At 40.1% G+C, this 24811-nt stretch overlaps 1 long non-coding RNA gene across 1 annotated transcript in view; it reads right to left on the minus strand.

Moving 5' to 3' along the window:
- LOC138984236 (uncharacterized) overlaps window positions 1–24811 on the minus strand; it is a 264839-nt gene that overhangs the window by 51125 nt on the left and 188903 nt on the right. The gene's annotated exons all lie outside the window — the stretch shown is intronic.

Here is a 24811-nt window from a genome sequence, read left to right on the forward strand (position 1 = left end):
TATGCCAAAGCCTTTGACTGTGTGGATCACAATAAACTGTGGAAAATTCTTCAAGAGATGGGAATACCAGACCACCTGACCTGCCTCTTAAGAAACCTATATGCAGGTTAGGAAGAAACAGTTAGAACTGGACATGGAACAACAGACTGGTTCCAAATAGGAAAAGGAGTACATCAAGGCTGTATATTGTCACCCTGTTTATTTAACTTATATGCAGAGTACATCATGAGAAATGCCGGGCTGGAAGAAGCACAAGCTGGAATCAAGATTGCCGGGAGAAATACCAATAACCTCAGATATGCAGATGACACCACCCTTATGGCAGAAAGTGAAGAGGAACTCAAAAGCCTCTTGATGAAAGTGAAAGAGGAGAGTGGAAAAAGTTGGCTTAAGGCTCAACATTCAGAAAATGAAGATCATGGCATCTGGTCCCATCGCTTCATGGGAAATAGATGGGGAAACAGTGGAAACAGTGTCAGACTTTATTTTTTTAGGCTCCAAAATCACTGCAGATGGTGACTGTAGCCATGAAATTAAAAGACACTTACTCCTTGGAAGGAAAGTTACGACCAACCTAGTTAGCATATTCAAAAGCAAAGACATTACTTTGCCAACAAAGGTCCGTCTAGTCAAGGCTATGGTTTTCCCTGTGGTCATGTATGGATGTGAGAGTTGGACTGTGAAGAAAGCTGAGCGCTGAAGAATTGATGCTTTTGAACTGTGGTGTTGGAGAAGACTCTTGAGAGTCCCTTGGGCTGCAAATAGATCCAACCAGTCCATCCTAAAGGATATGAGTCTTGGGTGTTCATTGGAAGGACTGACGCTGAATCTGAAATTCCAATACTTTGGCCACCTCATGCGAAGAGTTGACTCATTGGAAAAGACCCTGATGCTGGGAGGGATTGGAGGCAGGAAGAGAAGGGGACGAGAGAGGATGAGATGGCTGGATGGCATCACCCACTCGATGGACGTGAGTTTGAGTGAACTCCGGGAGTTGGTGAAGGACAGGGAGGCCTGGCGTGCTGCGGTTCATGGGGTCGCAAAGAGTCGGACACGACTGAGCAACTGAACTGAATTGAACTGAGGCTAAAGCTAGGTTCTCAAACATTTTGGTCTCAAGTCCCATTAACACTCTTAAAAATAATTTAGGGTCCCAAAGAGCTTTTGTTTATGTGATATATACCTGTCAATACTTATCATAGTGAAATTAACTGAGACATTTTTAGAATAATAATTCATTAATTCCTTTAAAGTAATAATAAACCATTATAGGTCAATACAATTTTCTTCCTTAAAAATTTTTTTCTAAAACAAAAATATTTTGTGAGAAGAATGTCACTGCTTTATATTTTTGAAAATCTCTTTAATGTCTGGCTTAATGGAAGGCAGCTGTATTTTAAGATCTGCTTCTGCTTTCAATCTCTTGTGATATTTTGTTTGGGTTGAAGGTTATGATGAAAATCCCACCTCACACAGTCTGTACTTGGGAAAGAGAGGAGTATTTCAATAACCGTTTTAGATAACTGTAGTGGTTCTTTTTTTTTTTTTTAACCATACAAAAACAGATCAGTTGCAGAGTAGAACCTGACTTCATATCAGTGAGCTTTTCATACTCTATTATATTAAAATCCATGCACTTTGAATACATGTTTTACCCATTCATGGTTTTGAAATATCATAATTAATCACTTGAATAATACTGATTCACTGAGTTATACAGATCTTCCAAATACTGATACATTACATTCAACAGTATTTTAAAAATCTCACATCTATTAATATTTCCACTGATCTTACCAGAAAAAACTTGAAATATTGGGAACTTGTGAGATAAAAATTTTTCAAAATTCTAATTTTCACTTGAAAGTTCAAATGTTATCATTGACATTGGATACTGTTATTTGTTTCCCCTGAAGTGACAGACTCACTTTGTTCATTTTTTGAGAAAATGCCTGCCAAATACTCAAGTTTGAATAACCAGTTCATCTGTCAATCATTTTTTTCAGGAATAAATGGTTTTCCATGGAAAAAGCAGCTAGTTCAGTTCACAGCTCCAACAATCACATGAGTGCTTAGCCTTGAGAATTTGGTATGCAGCAAAAGTGTTTTATGGGTGCTTCTCATCTTGTCGCAGGAAATATTAAGCATATGTATACTCAAGGATTGAGATTTTAATAAAAGTAACAATACTCACTCCTCCATCATAAATATTCTTAAGAAACCTCCTTTTTTCCTGTGAGTGTGTGGTGTGGAAGAAGGCAATGACAGTGGGACATCACTGCCCCAATTTGTTCTAAAGGGCCAGCAGTTATGTCCACAGTTGATTTTGTACCCTCAATGCAAATGTGAACTTGGTGAGAATGCAGATAATATCTTAGTATTATTTTTGAACATCATTTGACTTTGAGGATCTTCGGAAAGTTTCTTAGGGACCCCAAAGGCCCATGTACTTCACTTTGTTGGGCTGAAGCATCAAAAGACCTTATTAAAATGCAACCATCACCTGGGAGGGATGGGTAGAAAAACATACTCTTGGCGGTCACTGCCAGCACTGTGTGGACGCAGTAGAGTTCAGCAAGTGTGACCTTCAACTTTAGGAGTCAGATAAATCTGGGAAAGAATACCAGATCCCACACTCTGCAGTTCTGTAAATCATGCAATAAAAGGTCCTGGTTTTTTCTTCTGTAAATGGAGATAATAATCCCAAACCCTTCAGTGTGTTAAAAGTGTTTAATATGACAATTAAGTACCTAATGCATGAAGTGAAGTGAAAGTGTTAGTCACTCAGTTGTGTCTGACTCTTTGTGGCCCCATTGACTATAAGCCCACCAGGTTCCTCTGTCCATGGAATTCTCCAGGCAAGAATACTGGAGAGGGTAGCCATTCCCTTGTCCAGGGGACCTTCACGACCCAGGGGATCTTTGCCACCCAGGAATCAAACCTGGGTTTGCTGCATTGCAGGCAGATTCTTGAGCCACCAGGGAAGCCCCAAGGATACTAGAGTGGGTAGCCATAGTATATACTTAGTAAATGTTGGTATAGTAGTATATACTGAATAAAAGTTAGCTGACTTTATAAGCTATATTCTTAATAACTTAGTAATAATGAAATAAAAGATGGCTAAGTTTTTATGGACTTGGGGAACAGAAAACTACCTGGGGGCTTCAGGGCAGGAAATTTTTGAGTGTCAGTCAAGAGTGGGCATCTAGAGGGTGCATAGAAAAGAGGCAGAAAGGACTAAAGACAGCCTTCACTTTTTCATTCGTCATTCAAGTATATGATGACCACCTACAGCAGGCTGACTCCAATTCTGTACTAAGAAAAGCCACCAAGTAATGACAACAACTGGTACCGTGGGCAGGATGTGGTGTTCAAGTCAGGAACCTTGGCTTTTGGTCCAAGTTTTGTACTAGCTGTGTCACTGAGGGCATGCCCTTTAAATCCTCTGAAATTTGTTTTCCCTATTTGCAAAATAGGAAAGATAATAAATGCTTCACTGTGATGTTTCAACAAATAAGTGTAAACATTTGGTTAAAGCAGTCTTTAATCATTTTGGTGCCTGTGGTTTTTGAAGTGACTCACCTTTTAATGTTTTGAAAAGCTTTGGAGAAAGGAAAAAGGAGTCCCTCCATCCCTAGTATCTTTGACTCTAAACTGTAATAAAAACACCTGTCTACTTTTGAGGGGTCTTAGAATATACAGTCGGAGAAGGTGATGGCACCCCACTCCAGTACTCTTGCCTGGAAAATCCCACGGATGGAGGAGCCTGGTAGGCTGCAGTCCATGGGGTTGCGAAGAGTCAGATGCGACTGAGCGACTTCACTTTCACTTTTCACTTTCATGGATGGGAGAAGGAAATGGCAACCCACTCCAGTGGTCTTGCCTGGAGAATCCCAGGGATGGGGGAGACTGGTGGGCTGCCATCTATGGGGTCACACAGAGTCGGACACGACTGAAGTGACTTAGCAGTAGCAGCAGCAATATATACAGTGTCAATATAGCTAGTATATGGCACATGGTATCATTATTGCTCCACAAATAGCAGCTATTATTTATAATTTTGTAGTGAGACAGAGATACCTCCATGGAAGCTGGCACATAATAAGCCTAGAAAATAAACGATAAGGACTTTTAGCATAATATCAGCAGTGACTTAATATTGATAGAATGAAAGGTCTGATTCTCATTTAGAGACTCATTATGTGGCCAAACAACAATGGGAACATCTTCTTACCTTCCTATCACCACTCTCGAGATCCAACCTACCTTTAAGCAGCATTGAACACATAGGGGTTGTATAAATGATAAATTGTGTTGGTCTGAGCAAATGATTAGGTAGAGCCTTAGCGGGGGGTAAGGAGTGGAGTATGGAGAAAACAAAGGATCTGAAAGGATAAAGAATTTTTGAGAGCAGAGAGATAGATCAGCTTCCATGAAAAGATGTGAAGTATCTCTGCTGACACTGGGGGATGCTACATGGAGCACCCCAGGATTCTATAGCGAGCACCCTAGGCCTCAGTGAACCTAAAGAAGGAGAAAATAGCACAGTAGAAAATAGTAGAGGTCTTTTCTACTCTCTGCTTCATAACAGAATGTGTATAAGATAGGAAATATCACCAAATTCATACTGAACATTCTGTATATCTCCTTGGAGTTTGATAGGCTGGCAGTTAATCTCCTTGGTTGTGGGCTATATTTTATATTTTAAAAAATATAAACAATATTTACTAAGTGTCAGGAATTAATGCAATTCACACATATTTTTCTTGTAATCCCAATAAATTAGAATGAGATAAATTAAATGAATTATGCCCATTTCATAGATAAAGAAACTGAGGCAAAGTAATTTGCCTAAACTATTTCATCAATAAGGGGCAGATTCTCAGGAGTCAGAGTATCAAACTCCAGAGTTCAGCCTCCTAATCATACAGATCTGCCATTATTAAGAAAGTAAATGTGGGATACAATTATTTTGATGCTGATAACTCAATGGTGATGTAATGACGATAAGGAGGAGGAAGGTGCCCATTGTCAAAGTAATCTTTATACTACATGATAAGACTAGCAGACTGTAAACAATGACTGTAATTTTTTTTTTTTTTAAGAAAAGTATTACGTTTTAACTTCCAGTTTAACCTCCTGAAGGATTGTCTGAAGTCTGCACAAGGGTCAGTGGAACAGGAAAGTAAGAGAAAAGCCAGAAAGCTTATGAATATGTCCTTCCCCTGTCCAATCCCCATTTTTAATGCCTCACCCCTCCCCAAACTCCTTGCAGAACTTAAGAAGGCTTGCAAAGTTGTTGCCACTGAAGCACCTAGAAATGGATGGAGCCTCAAGCTTCAGGAACCATTCATCTCCTACTTGAAAATAAACCTCCACAGGACTGCAGAAGAGAGATGCGGATTACATTTCCTTAGGGGCTGCTTAGCATGAAATGAATTCTTGGAGGAGATCTGACAGTGTTGTTCACATGATCCCCTGTAACCAAATAGCCACCAGAAACCCTCTTTATTATGTTCACCTCTCAAAGTATTCTCTTGTCCAAAAACACCACCCAGGGAGTGTTATGGACTACCTGTTAGGTTCCAGTCAACACGGTACTGAAGTTGCCTTTCCTGGCTTGATCAGTGGGCTTACGAAGGGAGAAACAGCCCAGGAAGATCATCTCAGCTTAAACAAGGGAGCCTCCTTTCAACCAACCTATGAATTTCTCAGTCCTGGTTGCAAGTTAGAATCACTTGAAGCATCTTTTAAAATATGCCTAGAGCCCAGGTTGTACTACAGTCACACTCAACTGGACTGCTAGAGAGGAAGGTCTGCACATCATTCTTTTATGAAAGCACTCCATGTGCTTTTTTTTTATGATGCCTAGGTTGACTGTTGCTGAAATAGGGGTTCACAATTTCCTTCTACACAGCCAGGACTATTGTCTAGGCTTCCTGGTCTCATTAGAAGGCTTCCTGCTAGAAGTGCCATCCCAGTACAATGAAAACAACCCAGGCTTTGGCGTTCTGGGTCCAAACATTCTGATTCAAGTAGTTACTAATACTGTACAATTTAAGGCAGCATGTTTGTTGAGTGCAAGGAGCACAACAGAAAGAGATTAGACACAGAATCTAACTTGAAGTCAAAGAAGCTGGGGTTGAGTCCAAGCTCTTCCAGTCATTAGCTATGTGACCTTGCATCTAGATCTCTTCATCTGTAAAATGAGTATATTAATGCCTCTCTTGCAGTGGAGTGTTTTTGAGATTATAAATTCTCTAACTAAACTATTTAGTATAGGTCTAGGCACATGGTAGCTATTATTATAAGGACTTTTCCAGCAGGTGGGATCTTCAGTCTCCACTGTGGCATGTGGGATCTGGTTCCCTGACCAGGGATCCAACCCAGGCTTCCTGCATTGGGAGTGCAGTCTTAGCCTCTGGATCACCAGGGAAGCCATATGAAGACCTTAGAATCTCATGCTTAATTTACCCCAAGGCAACCTAATATTAAGCCAGAACCAGGCCTGTAGGAGATGAGATTTCTAAGAAGAGGTTGGGGGTAGGCAGTGACTACAACTGAGAAACCATATAGAACATTTTAATTACTGTGATCATTATGCTAATTTATGTTGAATAGGGACAGTCCTATTTATACTTTGAGAAGACCACTCTGGCTGCTGTGTGAAGAATAGGTTGAGAATGATAAGACTGAAAGCATGGGACTGGTTGGGAGGCTGCTGCAGTTTTGTTAAAAGATGATGGAAGTTCACAGTAAGGCAGTGGAAGGAGAGATGTAAGGACATAATCTCTAGATTATGAATCTCGTAATGAGACAAATTTTGAAAGCAGCAGGGAGAGGGCATGTAGATTTACTGGACATGGGAGGTAAGAGCAACAGGGAGATCTGCGTGACTCCAGGTTTCTGATATGGACTTCTGGGTGAAATGTGGGTCTACCTACCAAGATGGGAGAGGTGGAAGAAGGATTTCAGAGGACACTGAAAGTTGAATTTTAGTCATGTGAACTTTGAGATTCATGTATCATTCAAGTTGTGAAAAGATACAGATGGTTAGGTGTAAGGGTATGAAACTCCAAAGAGAGAACTGGTCAGGTGATATATATTTAAGAATCATCTTCATAGAAATGGTGCGAATTTATGAGTGGCCAAGCTTACATAGGTGAGAATATAATGTGAACACAAAAGCAAAGAAAAGGGACCCAGGGTGGATTCTTGCAGAAAAGAAGCTTGCTGTGTTTCCTAGTAGAGTGTAGATTCCTTGAGGCCAGGAATATTCCTTACTCACTCCCAGGTTCCTAGTGTGTGACGCACAGTAGGCACTTACTGAATGCTGGATGAATCTATTGATCATTCAATGAATTAGTGGAAGAGGTGATGTCCCAAGAAGTGCCTCAGTTCTGATGTTCTAGAATCTGTGTATGTTTTCCATAAAGTAGCAGTAGAAAGTTTTGGAAGGCAAGCTCAGCCCCTGAGGAAATATGAGGGCTCTTAATCATCCAGAGAATTCTTACTACTGTAACTCCATAGCTCCCACTGTTTTTTCCCTGAGGAAGTTATTTGATGTTCAGGCCTCCACATAAACAGGTATTTAAGGCATTAAAGAGAACAAAATTGTTTAGTTTAATTACATGCTTTCAACCAATTGGTTCTATTTAATGAGGTTCATCTCCTGAGACACTTTAATCAAGACGCAAAATAATCCTCTCTGAAAGGGACTGACATTTCCACAGAGACCACGATGGGGCCAGTTCATCTCTGATAGCTGTCACCCCCTGCATCTCCCTGGTAACCTCTTCATGCCCCCTCTGAGCCTTTGCCTCTCTCCTCTTTAAAATTCAGTGAACGCTCCCATTACTTCCTGTGCATCTCTGGCTCCCACAAAGGAAAAAGAAGCAATTTCTCTTCTAGGCTTCCTTGAAAAAAACTGACCAAGCACCTGGTTTAGATTTGCCAATAACAGCATTTTAAAGACCCAAAAGGAATCTATTGAGGCACCCTGCAAAAACAAAACAAAAATTAAAGAGAGAAATGTTCCAGCTGGTCTCTTTTCTCCTACTTCTCCACGTGAGAGGGCTGCGAGAAGAGTGCAGTTGTTACGGACACTAGGTTTCCAGCCAACCTGAGTTGGTAACTCACTCTCCTGCTCCTTAGTTGTGTCTCCTTGAGGACACTGCTTCAGCTCTCCACACCTTAGTATCCTCATCAATAAAATGAGGGGGAATATAGTCACCTGTAGTCTAGGGTTTTAGAGAGTTAGAAATGAGATAATACATATCTGGTAGTCCAGTGGTTAAGCGTGCAAATGCAGGGGACACAGGCTCAATCCCTGGTCCAGGAAGATCCTACATGCCATGGGGCAACTAAGCCTATGCACCACAACTGCTGAGCCTACGCTCTGGAGCCCCCAGCCCACAGCTGCTGAGCCCATATGCCACAACTACTGAAGCCCATTGCCCTGGAATCCATGCTCTGCAGCAAGAGAAGTCACCACGATGAGAAGCCCACCCACTGCCACAGAAAGAAGTCCTGGCTTGCCACAGCTAGAGGAAGCCCATATGTAGCCAAAAATACATAAATAAATAAAAATTCAAAAAGAGAAAATAACAAGACTGATAAAAAAATATAATAATAATAGATACAAAGCGCAGTACCTGGCCCAAAATAAGTACGTAGGAAATACACACTAGCATAACTGAATGAATCCCAGATTTCTCGATCCTTGAAGCCATAGGTTATAAATGCAACTTCAATTTAGCATTCTAGGGAACTCCTAAACTGTCTACAGTAATGATGACTGGTGGACCAAAATTGGGGCTTTCCCAAGTTGTTATTATCACTCTGGATCATTCTGATTGCTTTCTTATGCTTTGAAAAGTCCAAATCACATCCTGATATCCATAAGCAATCAAATGTAGATTAAAGAGTATGCCTGTGACATTAATAGAACTATCCCCAGGTACGTGCAGATTAAAAAAACACGTTCATCATTCAAAATGAGAGTCATACACCAGGGGGTCTGCATCCCATCCCTGGTGTGGAATACCTGCTGGAGTAACAACTGAAGATTCTACTGGTGCATGAACATGAAAGTGAAGTCACTCAGTCGTGTCCGACTCTTTGCGACCCCATGGCTGTGGCCTACCACGCTCCTTCATCCATGGGATTTTCCAGGCGAGAGTACTGGAGTGGGTTGCCATTTCCTTCTCCAGAGGATCTTCCCAACGCAGGGATCAAAGCCAGGTCTCCCACATTGTAGGCAGACGCTTTACCGCTTTACCGTCTGAGCCACCAGGGAAGTCACTGGTGCATACATATGTAAATTAAATCTCTAGCTGGCTGAAACACCTTGAGGGAGAAGAAATAACAGACACCGTGTTATTCATGTCTGGCATTTAAACTACATGCAGGCCCTATCTAGGCACCATTCTGAAATTCTATCAGGTACAGTTTTTACATTACTAGAGTTATTTTCTCAGACCTCAGCATGTTCCATCTGGGAGCTCTATTCCGGGAGAGTTATTAACAAGTAAAGCTTGTTTAATGAGGATATCTAGAAGACAGAAGAAGAGTTGAAAATGTGTTGTAAGTATGTAGCAGGGGCCCTTTTAGGAAGATAATTGTGTTGTTTAGAAACATTTTTTGATAAATAGCTTTGGTGTGGAAGATAAGACCCTTTGGGCATAACTTGGAAGGAGAGAGCTCTGTATAAGTAATGAGCAGGAATTTAAATATCGTTAGAGAAAAAGAGTAGGAAGTGGGTAGAGTAAGGAAGAGAGGGGAGTTAGGGGCAATATACTAGAAAACAGAGTCCAAGGAAGAGGGGGAGCAAATAATAAATTCCAAGGGGCATAATGGATAAGAGATTTGAAGAAATAGATTGTCAAATATTTATTTTCAAATTGTTTATGTTCAGCAGTGAAAATTGCCTCTCTTGTCACCATCGATAAACTCATCATGCACCCAAATGCAACATGTGAGTTAGGTTAAGGATTCAAGAGGATGAGTTCATGCCAAGATCATGGTTGGGTAGAAAAATGAGGAAATCCAAGGCAAAGGAACATAAATGAAGCAGAGGTCTGTGGAATTAAGAGCTCAAAGCCAGAGGTCACCTTAAGAACATAAATCCCCAGGAATTCTACAGAAACCTTGGGTTAGGCCTTGGATTTCCCACAGGATGTGGGATGGGAGGCTCTAACCAATTTTATTTAAATCTCAAAGGACAGATTGTCCTGAATTGACATCTGGTTTATATGAGGAACACTGGAAGTTACTGGGCATATCTGGCTTGAAATGAGAGGTACCAAGCAGGTCTCTGAGCTGTAGTGCAACATCTGCAAGAAGGCTCAAGCAAAATAAGACAAAATGAAAAGCAAAAACATATTGTATGCACTTCCAGAAGGCAGAATCAGAGTTAATGCCCTAAATTTATGGATCATTTGCCTTAATACAAAGGAAAAAATTCCTAAGTATGAGAGTTTTTCAACAATAGAGTAGATAATCTTGTGAAAATGGTGAATTAGTTGTCGTCCCTCTTTGGAGGTACCCTAATAAAAGGATTCCTTTAATGAGTCCAGCTGAATTAGGTGACATCTAAAGTCCTTTTTTTACTCTAAGATTTACATACTTACATTTTAACAATACTTACTGGGCGCCGATACTGTACCTGGCATTGTGTTAGGTACTTAATACAATTATGATCAAAATAATCCACTCAAGGAAAAAAACAATTCAATAGATTCTACAATTCTAGGAAATGTGTTTGCTTATATAAGCAACTAATAATATTGAGTGCCTTCTATTACCAGGCATATTTCATAATTACCTTATCAAATCTTTCCATCAAGGCTAATTACTGTTTATCATTTTGCAGATTTAAAACATAAAGTCAGAAAGGTTAGTAAGAACTTAATACAGGACTACAAATGATTAATTAAACTCTTCTTGCATCCATTCTTCATGAGCATAGCAATAACATTCAATGCTTAGAGTTCTTGTGGTGATCATAGTGAGTTAAAGTGCTTAGTAATTCAAGTCAGTGAATATAATAACAATTTTGTTACTGTCATTATTGCACGGCTTTCAGTAGTAGATCTGAAAGTGGAATACAGGCCTGCTACTTTCAAAATGCCTTGGCCTCACATAGAATGGGGCAAGATGAGCAGTGAAGGGAGCTTGATGCCCTTTATTTCTCTTAAACAGGAAAATAAAAGCCATTAGAGCCATAGGATATGGGAGAACAGGTAACTGAATCTTCAAACTGGTATCATCTCATTTCAAGTGTCAGTAAACTTGACAGTCACTCCTGCCAATAGGGAACTCATAGCAAAAAGATATCCAGATGCCAGCAAAAAGATTTCCAGAGGAGGAAATTAAATTACCCCATAGATGTCATGAACTTTTGTTCATTCTATATTTTACAATATTGATGCAATGGCTTACCTCTCATACAGACCAAATAATCTTAGAGAGCATTAAGTAGATAAAGACTGGAAAGACCAATGGGGTTCATTTTCCAGTCAGATATGGAAGATGAACCATAAACAAGATAAAAAATACTAACCAATATTCCTTCCATAACCAATGGATAATTGCTTGAACTGTTTAAGAAGCAGAAATGGGTTTTAATTATTTTTTTAATGGTTTCTGTCCACCACTTTCTGATTATATTAGCAACAGAGGTAAGCCTTGACTGTAAAAATATTTTCTTTTTCTCTACATACTTTGAAGTTCTCATCAGCATGCTCATTGCATGATTCTTTTCCCTCCTGCCAGAGACATTTAATAGCTGCTGCACAGGTGTAACAATTAATAAGACATAGTCCTTATCAATAACATAATGCAAATAATAGCTATTTTAATTGAGAGTTAATTATATGCCATATGTTTTGCTAAATAGTTTATTTATACATCATTTCGGTCTCAAAAGGGGCTTCCCTTTTGAGGAATTGGTAAAGAATCCGCCTGCAATGCAGGAGACCCCAGTTCGATTCCTGGGTCTGGAAGATCCCCTGGAGAAGGGATAGGCTAACCACTGCAGTATTCTTGGGTTTCCCTTGTGGCTCAGCTGGTAAATAATCCACCTGCAATGCAGGAGACCTGGGTTTGATCCTTGGGCTGGGAAGATCCCCTGGAGAAGGGAAAAGCTACCCACTCCAGTATTCTGGCCTAAAGAATTCCATGGACTACATAGACCATGGGGTCGCAGAGCAGACACAATTGAGCAACTTTCACTTTCACTTTGGGTCTCAAAACAATAACACATGATGATTGTTTATGGACTGTATAGGTGAAGCAATAAAGTCTTGAGTAATGGTAGATTAGGTAGTTCAGGCTGATCTTCCTGCTGAGGACAATCTGCAAAATGTTAGTAGAAATATGTAAAGTATCTTCCCCTATAAACATCACACAATAATCAAGTTAGAGTGGAATTACTAGGTAAAAATCTGAGAGAAAGTAGGTATACAGAAAAGTGAGTCTGTGTCTGGTTCCCCCAGAGGATACTTACTCATGCAACACAAGTGGAAGAGAATCTAAGCAGCACTTTTTATAGCATGATACAGGTTTAGGGAGACAAAAGTCCCAGCTTGCTAAGCTTAGGGGTTCTAAGAAAACATCTTACACTAAGGACTGTAACCTGAGAGGACTAGATCCCAGAAACCATGAGGAAATCACATTCACATGGAATAGTTTTAAATCATCTGTGTGGCCCAGAAAAACTTCAAGCCTGAAAATCAGATTCAGATAATCCTATGTTGCTAGTACTCCCAGACACCTGGGAAAAGGAAATATGAATCCTCTCTGGGTAAAGACAACAGTATGATAGTCACTGGACTTCCCAGATGGTACAGTGGTCCACTTGCCAATGCAGGAGACACAGGAGATGGGAGTTCGATCCTTAGATCAGGAAGATCCCCTAGAGGAGGAAATGACAATCAACTCCAGTAATCTTGCCTGAAAAATTCCATGGACAGAGGAGCCTGGCAGGCTATAGTCCATGGGGTTGCAAAGAGTTGGAGATAACTGAGCAACTGAGAATGCATGTATAATAGTCATCATATTATTTTTGGAAATTAATCTTTGTATACAATAGCCAGCACACAGTCAACAATAACTAGGACAAGAGAAGATACGACAACATAAAAGAAAATCAGTATAAATAATGTAAAAGTTGTTCAGTCATGTCCGACTTTTTGTGGATCAATATTTTCATCAATTCTGGGCCACTCTCAATGATTATACCTTCTTTCCTATTTTTTCTTTTCTCCTTCTAGTTGCCTCTGCCTCTTTAGTTACAAGTACGTTAGACTTCCTGGTTGTTCCTGCTATCCTACTTATTCTCCAGGCCAGAATTCTGGAGAGGGTAGCCTTTCCCTTCTCCAGAGGATCTTCCCTATCCAGGGATCAAACCCAGGTCTCCCACATTGCAGGCAGATTCTTTACCAGCTGGGCCACTAGGGAAGCCCAAGAATACTAGAATACATGAGAGAGTAGCCTTTCCCTTCTTCAGTGGATCTTTCCAACCAAGGAATTGAACTGGGGTTTCCTGCATTGCAGGCAGATTCTTTACCAACTGAGCAATCAGGGAAGCCCAGGAAAAACTTAAACAGACCACACGTGCTCTAAATAATGGAAATTCTGAGCACAGATTGTGAAAACAATTAGCTTATTATTTTTATAAATATAAAAATTGACCTTGTTTTTTTAGCAAAGAACCAGAAATTATTAAAGCTAACTTTGAAGATTTAGAAAATAACTAGAAACTCTAGAATTAAAAAAGTACTAGCTGGTTGGATTCAACAGTTTATTAACAGAGTTGAAGAGAAGATAGATAAACTGAAAGAAAGGTCAGAAGAAGCTATTCAGAAAATGTCATGGGGAGAAGTGTTAGTTGCTCAGTTGTGTCTGACTTTATGCGACCCCATGGACTGTAGCCCACCAGGCTCCTCGGTCCATGGGATTTTCCAGGCAAGAATACTGGAGTGGGTTGCTATTTCCTTCTCCAGGGGATCTTCCCAACCCAGGGATTGAACCTACGTCTCTTGCCTGTCCTGCATTGGCAGGTGGATTGTTTACCACCAGCACCACCTGGGAAGCTTCATGGGTAGAAAAATGCATACAGAGTAAGCAGGATAGCAGGACACAACAAGGAAGTCTAACCTGTAACTGAAGAGGCAGAGGCATTAGAAGGAGAAAAGAAACAAATGGGAAAGAAGGTATAATAATCGAGAATGGTCCCAAATTGATGAAAATACTGATCCACAGATTTGAGATAACCTAATGAATCCGAAGCATAATATAAAAATAAATCCATACCTAAATACGGAGAAGGTAATGGCACCCCACTCCAGTACTCTTGCCTGGAAAATCCCATGGATGGAGGAGCCTGGTAGGCTGCAGTCCATGGGGCCGCTAAGAGTCAGGCACGACTGAGCGACTTCACTTTCACTTTTCACTTTCATGCATTGGAGAAGGAAATGGCAACTCACTCCAGTGTTCTTGCCTGGAAAATCCCAGGGGTGGCGGAGCCTGGTGGGCTGCCGTCTATGGGGTCACACAGAGTCGGACACGGCTGAAGTGACTTAGAGAGATACCTAAATATCATACTGAAGTTTTTAAGAAGGAAACATTCCATAAAGTATCCAAAGGAGAATACAGATAACCTTCAAAGGAGCAGCAATAAGTGTGACAGACGGTGGTTTCCCTGGTGGCTTAATAGTGAAGAGCACCTGCCAATGGAGGGGACTCGGGTTCCATCTCCCATCTGGGAAGATCCCACATGCTGTGAAGCAGCTAAGATCATGCGCCATAACTGCTGAGCCTATACCCTCGAGACCATAAGCTGCAGCTACTGAAGTCTGTGTGTCCTGGAGTTTATGCTCTGCAACAAGAGAAGTCACTGCAATGAGAAGTCTGCACACAGCAGCTAGAGAGTAGACACCACCCTCTGCAACCAGACAAAAGACCAAGAAGCAGTGAAGACCCAACACAGCCACAGAAAAAAGAAGAGTGACAGATAGTGTTCAGTATCAATAGCAGAAGCCAGCAGAGAGTGGAACGGCAGCCTTTCATTTGCTCTATAAAAATAATCACATCATAGAAATTATACCAAGCAAGAATATTCTTCAAGAATAAGTGAGACAGGGATTCTGAAAAGACAGCTGTTGTGGCAATGGTTGTTTCTCAGTCTCTCTAAATCACCCCATAAGAAACACACAGAACAGCTAAGATACCAAAACCAATATCTACAACAAGAAATAGAGGTTAAAGTAGCCGAATGTCCTCAAATACAAATGATTCAGATGAACAACTACTAGGCCCATACGATGTCAGCAAGTATGTGAGAAAGAGCAGAGGGAAGCAACAAGGCGTGTGCTTGCTCTAAAATGAGAAACAAAATACTCAAGGTTATTCTCTAAGAAGTGTGAGTCCAATTTGAATCTGGGGAGATGAAATTGGGAGGGATTTTTTAAACTTCTTTTTTAAAACTTTTATTGATTTCTTGTTTACCTTTTGCTGTGCTGGGTCTGTGGTGCTGCACGCAGTCTTTCTCCAGTTGTGATGAGTGGGGGCAGCTCTCCAGATGCGCCTTCTGGGCTTCTCACTGTGGTGCTTCTCTTGTGGAGCTTGGACTCGAGGCATGCGGGCTTCAGTAGTCGAGGCTCATGAGCTCCAGAGTGTGGGCTCAGTAGCTGTGGTACATGGGTTTAGTTGTTCCACGGCTTGTCTGATCTTTTACGACCAGGGATCAAACCAGTGTCCCCTGTATTGCAAGGCAGATTCTTAACCACTGAACCACCAGGAAATTCCCAGGAGGATTTTTTCATATTACAATTTATAAATGAGGATCTGTGGTAAAGCTTGAATGAATGGAGAAGTTATGGCCCTACAAATTCTCAAAATTAATCATCTCAAGTTTCCTTCCAGGATGAAACCCCACAATGGAGTGTAATGCTTGGAAATAAAATTTAAATTGACTAGGATAGAATCAGTAGGAGCAATAAAAACAGAGAAGAGCTACATAAATGTGGAATAGGGGGAAAAGTCAGAAGGTCTCATAAAATATAGGGGCATATCTTTTCTTTTTACTTTATTTTTAAATTTTTTAATTAGAGGATAATTGCTTTACAATGTTGTGTTGGTTTCTGCCATATATCAACATGAATCAGCCATAAGTACACACATGTTCCCTCCCTCTCGAACCTCCCTTTCATCCCCCACCTCACCTACACCCTTCTAGGTCATCTTCTAGAGCGCCAGGTTAAGCTTCCTGTGTCATCAGCAACCTTCCACTATCTATTTTACATATGGTACTGTGTATGTTTCAATGCTGCTGCTGCTAAGTCGCTTCAGTCGTGTCCGACTCTGTGCGACCCCACAGATAGGCAGCCCACCAGCCTCCCCTGTCCCTGGGATTCTCCAGGCAAGAACCTTTTCCCTCCCCTGCTGGGCCTACAACTCTGTTTCCTATTCCTGCCCTGCAAATAGGTTCATTAGTAACATTTTTCTCAATTCCATGTGCATGCTCAGTTGTGTTTGATTCTTTGCAATCCCAAGGACTGTAGCCTGCCAGGCTCCTCTGTTCATGGAACTTTTCAGGCAAGAATACTAGAGCTGGTTGTTATTTCCTCCTCCAGGGGATCTTCCCGATGCAGGGACTGAACTTGTGTCTCCAGTGCTCCTGCACTGGCAGGAAAATTCTGAAAGCTGAGCTGTCAGGGAAGCAGATTCCCTAGATTTCATATATATGGATTAATATACGATATTTGCTTTTCTGACTTACTTCACTCTGTTTAATAGGATCTAGGTTCATCTACCTCACTAGAACTGACTCAAATTTGTTTTTTTATGGCTGAGTAATAGTCATAACTTCACAGTAATACAAATCTATGCCCCAACCAGTAATTCTAATGAAGCTGAAGTTGAATGGTTCTATGAAGACCTACAAAACCTTCTAGAACTAACACCCCCAAAAGATGTCCTTTTCATTATAAGGGACTGGAATGTAAAAGTAGGAAGTCAAGAGATACCTGGAGTAACAGGCAAATTTGGCCTTGGAGTACACAATGAAGCAGGGTAAAGGTTAACAGAGTTTTGCCAAGAGAACGCACTGGTCACAGCAAACACCCTCTTTCAACAACACAAGAGAAGACTCTATACATGGACATCATCAGATGGTCAATACCGAAATCAGATGATTATGCTTTTTGCAGTCAAAGATGGAGAAGCTCTATACAGTCAGCAAAAACAAGACCAGGACTGGCTGTCTCAGATCATGAGCTCCTTATTGCCAAATTTAGACTTAAATTGAAGAAAGCAGGGAAAACCACTAGACCATTCAGGTATGACCTAACTCAAATCCCTTACAATTATACAGTGGAAGTGACAAATAGATAGAAGGGATTAGATCTGATAGAGAGAGTGCCTGAAGAACTATGGACAGAGGTTCATCACATTGCACAAGAGGCAGTGATCAAGACCATCTCCAAGAAAAAGAAATGCAAAAAGGCAAAATGGTTGTCTAACGAGGCCCTACAAATAGCTGAGAAAAGAAGAGAAGCTAAAGGCAAAGAAGAAAAGGAAAGATATACCCATTTGAATGCAGAGTTCCAAAGAACAGCTATGAGAGACAAGAAAGCCTCCCTCAGTGATCAGTGCAAAGAAATAGAGGAAAACAATAGAATGGGAAAGACTAGAGATCTAAGAAAATCAGAGATATCAAGTGAGCATTTCATGCAAAGATGGGCACAATAAAGGACAGAAATGGTATGGACCTAACAGAAGCAGAAGGTATTAAGAGGAGGTGGCAAGAATACACAGAAGAAGGTACAAAAAGATCTTCATGAACCAAATAACCACCCAGATCACTCACCTAAAGCCAGACACCCTGAAATGCAAAGTCAAGTGGGCCTTAGGATGTATTACTATGAACAAAGCTAGTGGAGGTGATAGAATTCCAGTTGAGCTATTTCAAATCCTAAAAGATGATGCTGGTAAAGCGGTGCACTCAACATGCCAGCAACTTTGGAAAACTCAGCAGTGGCCACAGGACTGGAAAAGGTCAGCTTTCATTCCAATCCCAAAGAAAGGTAATGCCAAAGAATGCTCAAACTACCGCACAATTGCACTCATCTCACACGCTAGCAAAGTAATGCTCAAAATTCTCCAAGCCAGGCTTTAACAGTACATGAACCATGAACTTCCAGATGTTCAAGCTGGATTTAGAAAAGGCAGAGGAACCAGAGATCAAATTGCCAACATCTGCTGGATCACACAAAAAGTAAGAGAATTCCAGAAAGACATCTGTTTTATTGACTATGCCAAAGTCTTTGACTGTGTGCTGCTGCTGCTGCTAAGTCGCTTCAGTCGTGTCCGACTCTGTGTGACCCCATAGACGGCAGCCCACCAGGCTCCCCCGTCCCTGGGATTCTCCAGGCAAGAATACTGGAGTGGGGTGCCATTGCCTTCTCTGCTTTGACTGTGTAGATTACAACAAACAGTGGGAAATTCTTATAGAGGTGGTAATACCAGACCACGTTACCTGCCTCCTGATAAATCTGTGTGCAGGTCAAGAAGCAACAATTAAAACCAAACATGGAACAATGGACCGGTTCCAAATAAGGAAAGGAGTACATCAAGGCTGTATACTGTCACCCTGCTGAATGCCTGGCTGGATGAAGCACAAGCTGAGATCAAGATTGCTGGGTAAAATACCAATAACCTCAGATATGCAGATGATACCACCCTTATGGCAGAAAGGAAAGAAGAACTAAAGAGCCTCTTGATGAAAATGAAAGAGGAGAGTGAAAAAGTTGGCTTTAAAATCAACATTCAGAAAACTAACTCATGGCACCTTATCCCATCACTTCAAGGCAAACAGATGGGGAAACAATGGAAACAGCGATAGACTTTATTTTCTTGGGCTCCAAAAATCGCTGCAGATGGTGATTTCTGCTGTGAAATTAAAAGACACTTGCTTCTTGGAAGAAAAGTTATGTCCAACCTAGACAGCACACTGAAAAGCAGAGACATTACTTTGCCAACAAAGGTCCGTCTAGTCAAAGCTATGGTTTTTCCAGTAGTCATGAGTGGATGTGAGAGTTGGAATATAAAGACAGTTGAGCATCAAAGAATTGATGGTTTTGAACTGTATGTTGGAGAAGACTCTTGACAGTCCCTTGGACTTCAAGGAGATCCAACCAGTCAATCCTAAAGGAATACAGTCCTGAATATTCATTGGAAGGACTGATGCTGAAGCTGAAGCTCCAATACTTTGGCTACCTGATGTGAAGAACTGACTCGTTAGAAAAGACCCTGATCCTGGGAAAGACTGAAGGCAGGAGAAGGGGACAACAGAGGATCAGATGGTTGGATGGCATCACCAACTCGATGGACATGAGTTTGAGTAAACTCCGGGAGTTTATGTTGGACAGGGAAGCCTGGCTTGCCTCAGTCCATGGGGTCACAAAGAGTCGGACACGACTGAGTGACTGAACTGACTGATCACAACTTCTTTACCCATTCATTTTTCAGTGGACTTCAAAGCTGATTGCATATCCTGGGTATTGTACACAGTGCTGCAAAGAACACTGGGGTACATGAGTCTTTTTTAATTACAGTTTTCTCAGGGTAATTATGCCAAGGAGTGAGGTTGCAGGGTCATATGGCAGCTTTATTTTTTTTTTTTTTTTAAGGAATCTTGATACTGATCTCCATAATGGCTGTACCAACTTATATTATCACCAACGGTGCAAGAGGATTCTCTTTTCTCTACATCCTCTCCAGCATTTATTGTTTGTAGATTTTTTGATGATGGCCACCAGTCAGAGGCTTCCCATGTGGCTCAGTGGGTAAAGAATCCACCTACAACGCAGGAGATGAAGGCAGACGTGGGTTCAGTCCCCAAGTTGAGAAGATCCCCTGTAGGAGGGCATGGCAATCCACTCCAGTATTCTTGCCTGGAGAATTCCACAGACAGAGGAGCCTGGAGGGCTACAGTCCATAGGGTTGCAAAGAGTTGGACACAACTGAAGCGAATGAGCACACACACTCATACCAGTCAGAACAGCCATCATCAAAAGGCATATCTTTCTGACATGTTAGAAAAACCAGGAAGGAGGAGCTCTTGAGTAACAAACCTAGAAAAAACTATCTTCCTTCCCTAAAAGTTCCAAAATACGAATTTCACACGTAAATAAAATGAAAGGAACTTTGATCACTGTTCATTTGAAATTCTGATTAAAAAAATAAAGAGCAGAATAACATCCCTCTAGACACTGAAACTACCCTAGAAAGATATGTGCACAGATAAAGATTGCAATACATCAAACAAGACTAAAAGATTTTAAGAAAATCAACAAAGATATAACAGAATAGCATACATCAGAAATTTTAAAACTAAAAAAAGTGATGGAATTCAGAGAAAGAGAAAGGAAAGGAAAGCAAATGTATTTCAGAAATGAAGATTAAACTCTAAAGAACTTGGGGGTAAACAAAATAAGTAATGCCTTAAGAAAACTAGATGGTTCAGTAGTTAAGAATCTGTCTTCCAATGCAGGGGATGTGGGTTCGATCCCTGGTCAGGGAACTAAGATTCTACAAGCCACAGGGTAACAAAGCCTGTGCATTCTGCAGCCCACATGCCACAACTAGAGAGCCTGTCAGTACACTGAAGATACCGACTGAGTGCTGCAACTAAGACCTGACACAGCCAAATAAATAAAAAAGTATTAAAACAAAAAGAAAACTAGAAGATAAAAAGGAGAAATGAAAAGACAAAGATCATTTGAGAGAAAATTCCAAGGCTTTCTGGGTGGCTGAGTGGTAAAGAAATCCGCCTGTGATGCAGAACATGCAGGAGATGCAGGTTTAATCCCTGGGTTGGGAAGATCCCCTGGAGGAGGAAAATGCAACCCACTCCAGTATTCTTGCCTGGGAAATCCCATGAACAGAGGAGCCTGGCGGGCCATGGTCCAAGGGTTGCACGGAGTTGGATAGAACTGAAGCGACTGAGCACACATGCAGGCAAATTTCCATGAATGTATACTTATAATTTCTTATTTAAAAAAGTAAATCAAAGCAGTAGAAAAATGTTTAACCATAATTCAAGAAAACTTTGTGGAAATTAAAAAAAAGTAAGACATTAAAGTACAAATTGATAGGACATACTGCTTAGCTTGATAAATTAAACCAGAATGCTGCTGCTGCTTCTGCTGCTAAGTCACTTCAGTCGTGTCCGACTCTGTGCGACCCCAGAGACGGCAGCCCACAAGGCTTCCCCATCCCTGGGATTCTCCAGGAAAGAACACTGGAGTGGGTTGCCATTTCCTTCTCCAATGCATGAAAGTGAAAAGTGAAAGTGAAGTCGCTCAGTCGTGTCCGACTCTAGCGACCCCATGGACTGCAGCCCACCAGGCTCCTCCATCCATGGGCTTTTCCAGGCAAAAGTACTGGAGTGGGATGCCATTGGCTTCTCCATAAACCAGAATAGCCAATACCAAATATACTCTAGAAAAACAATAAAACTTTACCGAGGTAGAAAAATTCTACATTGGCTATCCAGAAAAAATCACCAAATCATTTACACACACACACACACAAAATATATATATATATAATATATATATATATATATAAAAATTTGACTTTGCAAGAGCTATACTTTGTCAGAAGACAATTCTGTAATATATTTAAAATTCCCATGGAGGGTACTATGAGTTGATTATTTATCTAATCAAACTATCCTTCAAAGATAAAAGCTCAAACCATAAACATGTAAGAATATTATCCTCTTTAGTACTTTTCACAGAAAGTACTAGATGAGAGGCTTCAGACAACCAAAATAAGTTGTCTGAGGTAGTATATGTTATTGACAAAACAATTAGAATCGATCAATAACTTCTGTCATCAGAAAAAAAAAGAGGCAAATAGTTATTTTGTGCCTCTTGATGAAAGGGCTCCCTACCATGTCTGAATAGTAAGGGCTCAATATCAAATAACTGAATCTGCAGTTCAATAGAAAATAAGTCCCTTAACTACCAATTCATGAAAAATATAAGGAAGGAGGAATGTCTTAAGTGAAACTTCACAGATGCTATCAGTAAAACTACATTTATGGGGAAACTCTATCAGAAAAATGATGCCACTTTCAAAACGTAAGTTGTAAGAAAAAAACGAGATGGACAGAACTATTGGTTCTCCATAGCACCTGTAACTATAGGTTCAGTTCAGTCTCTCAGACCTGTCTGATTTTTTGCGACTCCATGGACTGCAGTACACCAGGCTTAACTCCTGGAGCTTGCTCAAACTCATGTCCATCAAGTTGGTGATCCCATCCAACCATCTTCATCCTGTTTCATCCCCTTCTCTTCCTGCCATCAATCCTTCCCAGCATCAGGATCTTTTCCAATAAGTCAGTTCTTCACATAAGATGGCCAAAGTATTGGAGCTTCAGTTTCAGCATCAGTCCTTCCAATGAATATTCAGGACTGATTTCCTTTAGGATTGGAAATCAGTTGGATCTGGTTGGATCTCCTTGTAGTCCAAGGGACTGTCAAGAGTCTTCTCCACCACCACAGTTCAAAACCATCAATTCTTCAGCACCTAGCTTTCCTTATGGTCCAACCCTCACATCCATACACGACTACTGGAAAAACCATAGCTTTGACTAGACAGACCTTTGTTGGCAAAGTAATGTCGCCACTTTTTAATATGCTGTCTAGTTTGGTCATAGCTTTTCTTCCAAGGAGCAGTAGTCATTTAATTTCATGGCAGAAGTCAACACCTGCAGTGATTTTGGAGCCCTTAAAGTCTTTCACTGTTTCCATTGTTTCCCCATCTATCTGCCATGAAGTGATGGGACTGATAACATGATCTTAGTTTTCTGAATGCTGAGTTCTAAGCCAGTTTTTTCACTCTCCTCTTTCACTTTCATCAAGAGGCTCTTCAGTTTCTCTTCACTTTCTGCCACAAGGATGGTATCAATTGCATATCTGAGGTTATTGATATTTCTCCCAGAAATCTTGATTCCAGCTTGTGCTTCGTTCAGCCTGGCATTTCACATGATGTACTCTGTATATAAGTTAAATAAACAGGTTGACAATATACAGCCTTGATGTACTCCTTTTCCTATTTGGAACCAGTCCATTGTTCCATGTTCAGTTCTAGTTGTTGCTTCTTGACCTGCATACAGATTTGTCAGGAGGCAGGTAAGGTGGTCTGGTAATCCCATTTCTTGAAGAATTTTCCACAGTTTGTTGTGATCTACACAGTCAAAGACTTTGGCGTAGTCAATAAAGCAGAAGTAGATGTTTTTTCTGGAACTGTCTTGTTTTTTCTATGATCCAACAGATGTTGGCAATTTGATCTCTGTTTCCTCTGCCTTTTCTAAATCCAGCTTGAACATCTGGAATTTCATGGTTCATGTACTGTTGAAGCCTGGCTTGGAGAATTTTGAGCATTACTTTGCTGGCATGTGAGATGAGTGCAATTGTGTGATAGTTTGAACATTCTTTGGCATTGCTTTTCTTTGGGATTGGAATGAAAACTGACATTTTCCAGTCCTGTGGCCACTGCTGAGTGTAACTATAGGTTTCAGTAATTTAAAATCTTATTGAGCAATAATTACCATGTATTGACTTTAATGGGATCCTGATTCAAACAAACAAACTGGAAAAAAAAATTTTAGGATTAAATACAGTCATTTTCAGACCAAGATAAAACCAATAGACTTTGCTGCCAGTGGACCTGCACTAAAGAAAATAGTAGAAGATGTTCTTCAGACAGAAGAAAAATGAGGTCTGGGAAGAAACAAAGAAAAATTAAAATGGTAAATATAGGAAATAATCTAAATGAAATGACTAAGCAAACTAAAATTAACAAGATTGATATATAAAATAAATTGCATTTCCAAATTCAAGTGGCAGTTGGAAAATAAATTTTATCTATTTTATATTAGATCCAAAAAGTCAAATTCCTAAGAATGAATCTAACAAAATCTGTAAGACCTTTTCATAGAATACTCAAAATATAATGAAAAAAGATTTTAAGTACAAAATAGAGATACATTGATTGTTAATTAGAACACTCATTATCACACAAGTATTCAATTCTCCAGCTTGATTTTTGCCTTAAAAATAAATCTCAAAACCTTTTCTGGTGAATTTTTCAATATGATTTAAAAATATAAATAGAAATGCAAATTACAAAAAATAGCAAAGACAACTTAAAGAAGGAAAACAAGGTGGAAAGACTTGCTCTATTGGATATTAAGATTTATTATAAAGTTACCATAATTAAGGTAATCTCTACTTGTATCAAGTTAGACAAACAGACTGATGACTCATAATAAAAGCAGATCTACACAATAAATGGGAATTTGATTTATGCTAAAAATTTCAGAGAAGTAGGGGAAGGATGGTCTTTTCAATAAATTTTGCTGAGATGATTCAGTATGCATATGGGAAAACTAGATTTGACTCAATCAAAAAATTAACAAAAAAACAATTCTAGGTGGATTATAGACTAAATATGAAAAGTGAACAATAACATTTTAGATTATAATAAAGGAGATTATCTTTATAACTGGTTTGAGATAGAAATTCTTAAATGTGACATAATAAACACTAGGATGATAACTTTGACCACATTAATATTAAGAACTTTATTTCCTCAAAATGTACCATTAAGCAAGTAAAAAGGTATTTTCACACAGAGTGTGACACATATTAGCAAAACACATAACTCACAAAGGACTCATATCCAGGGCGTATAAAGAATTCTAACAAATGGATAAAAATAAAACAGGCAATCC

This window comes from Bos mutus, chromosome 20, assembly GCF_027580195.1.
Source record: "Bos mutus isolate GX-2022 chromosome 20, NWIPB_WYAK_1.1, whole genome shotgun sequence".
NCBI lineage: Eukaryota > Metazoa > Chordata > Mammalia > Artiodactyla > Bovidae > Bos > Bos mutus.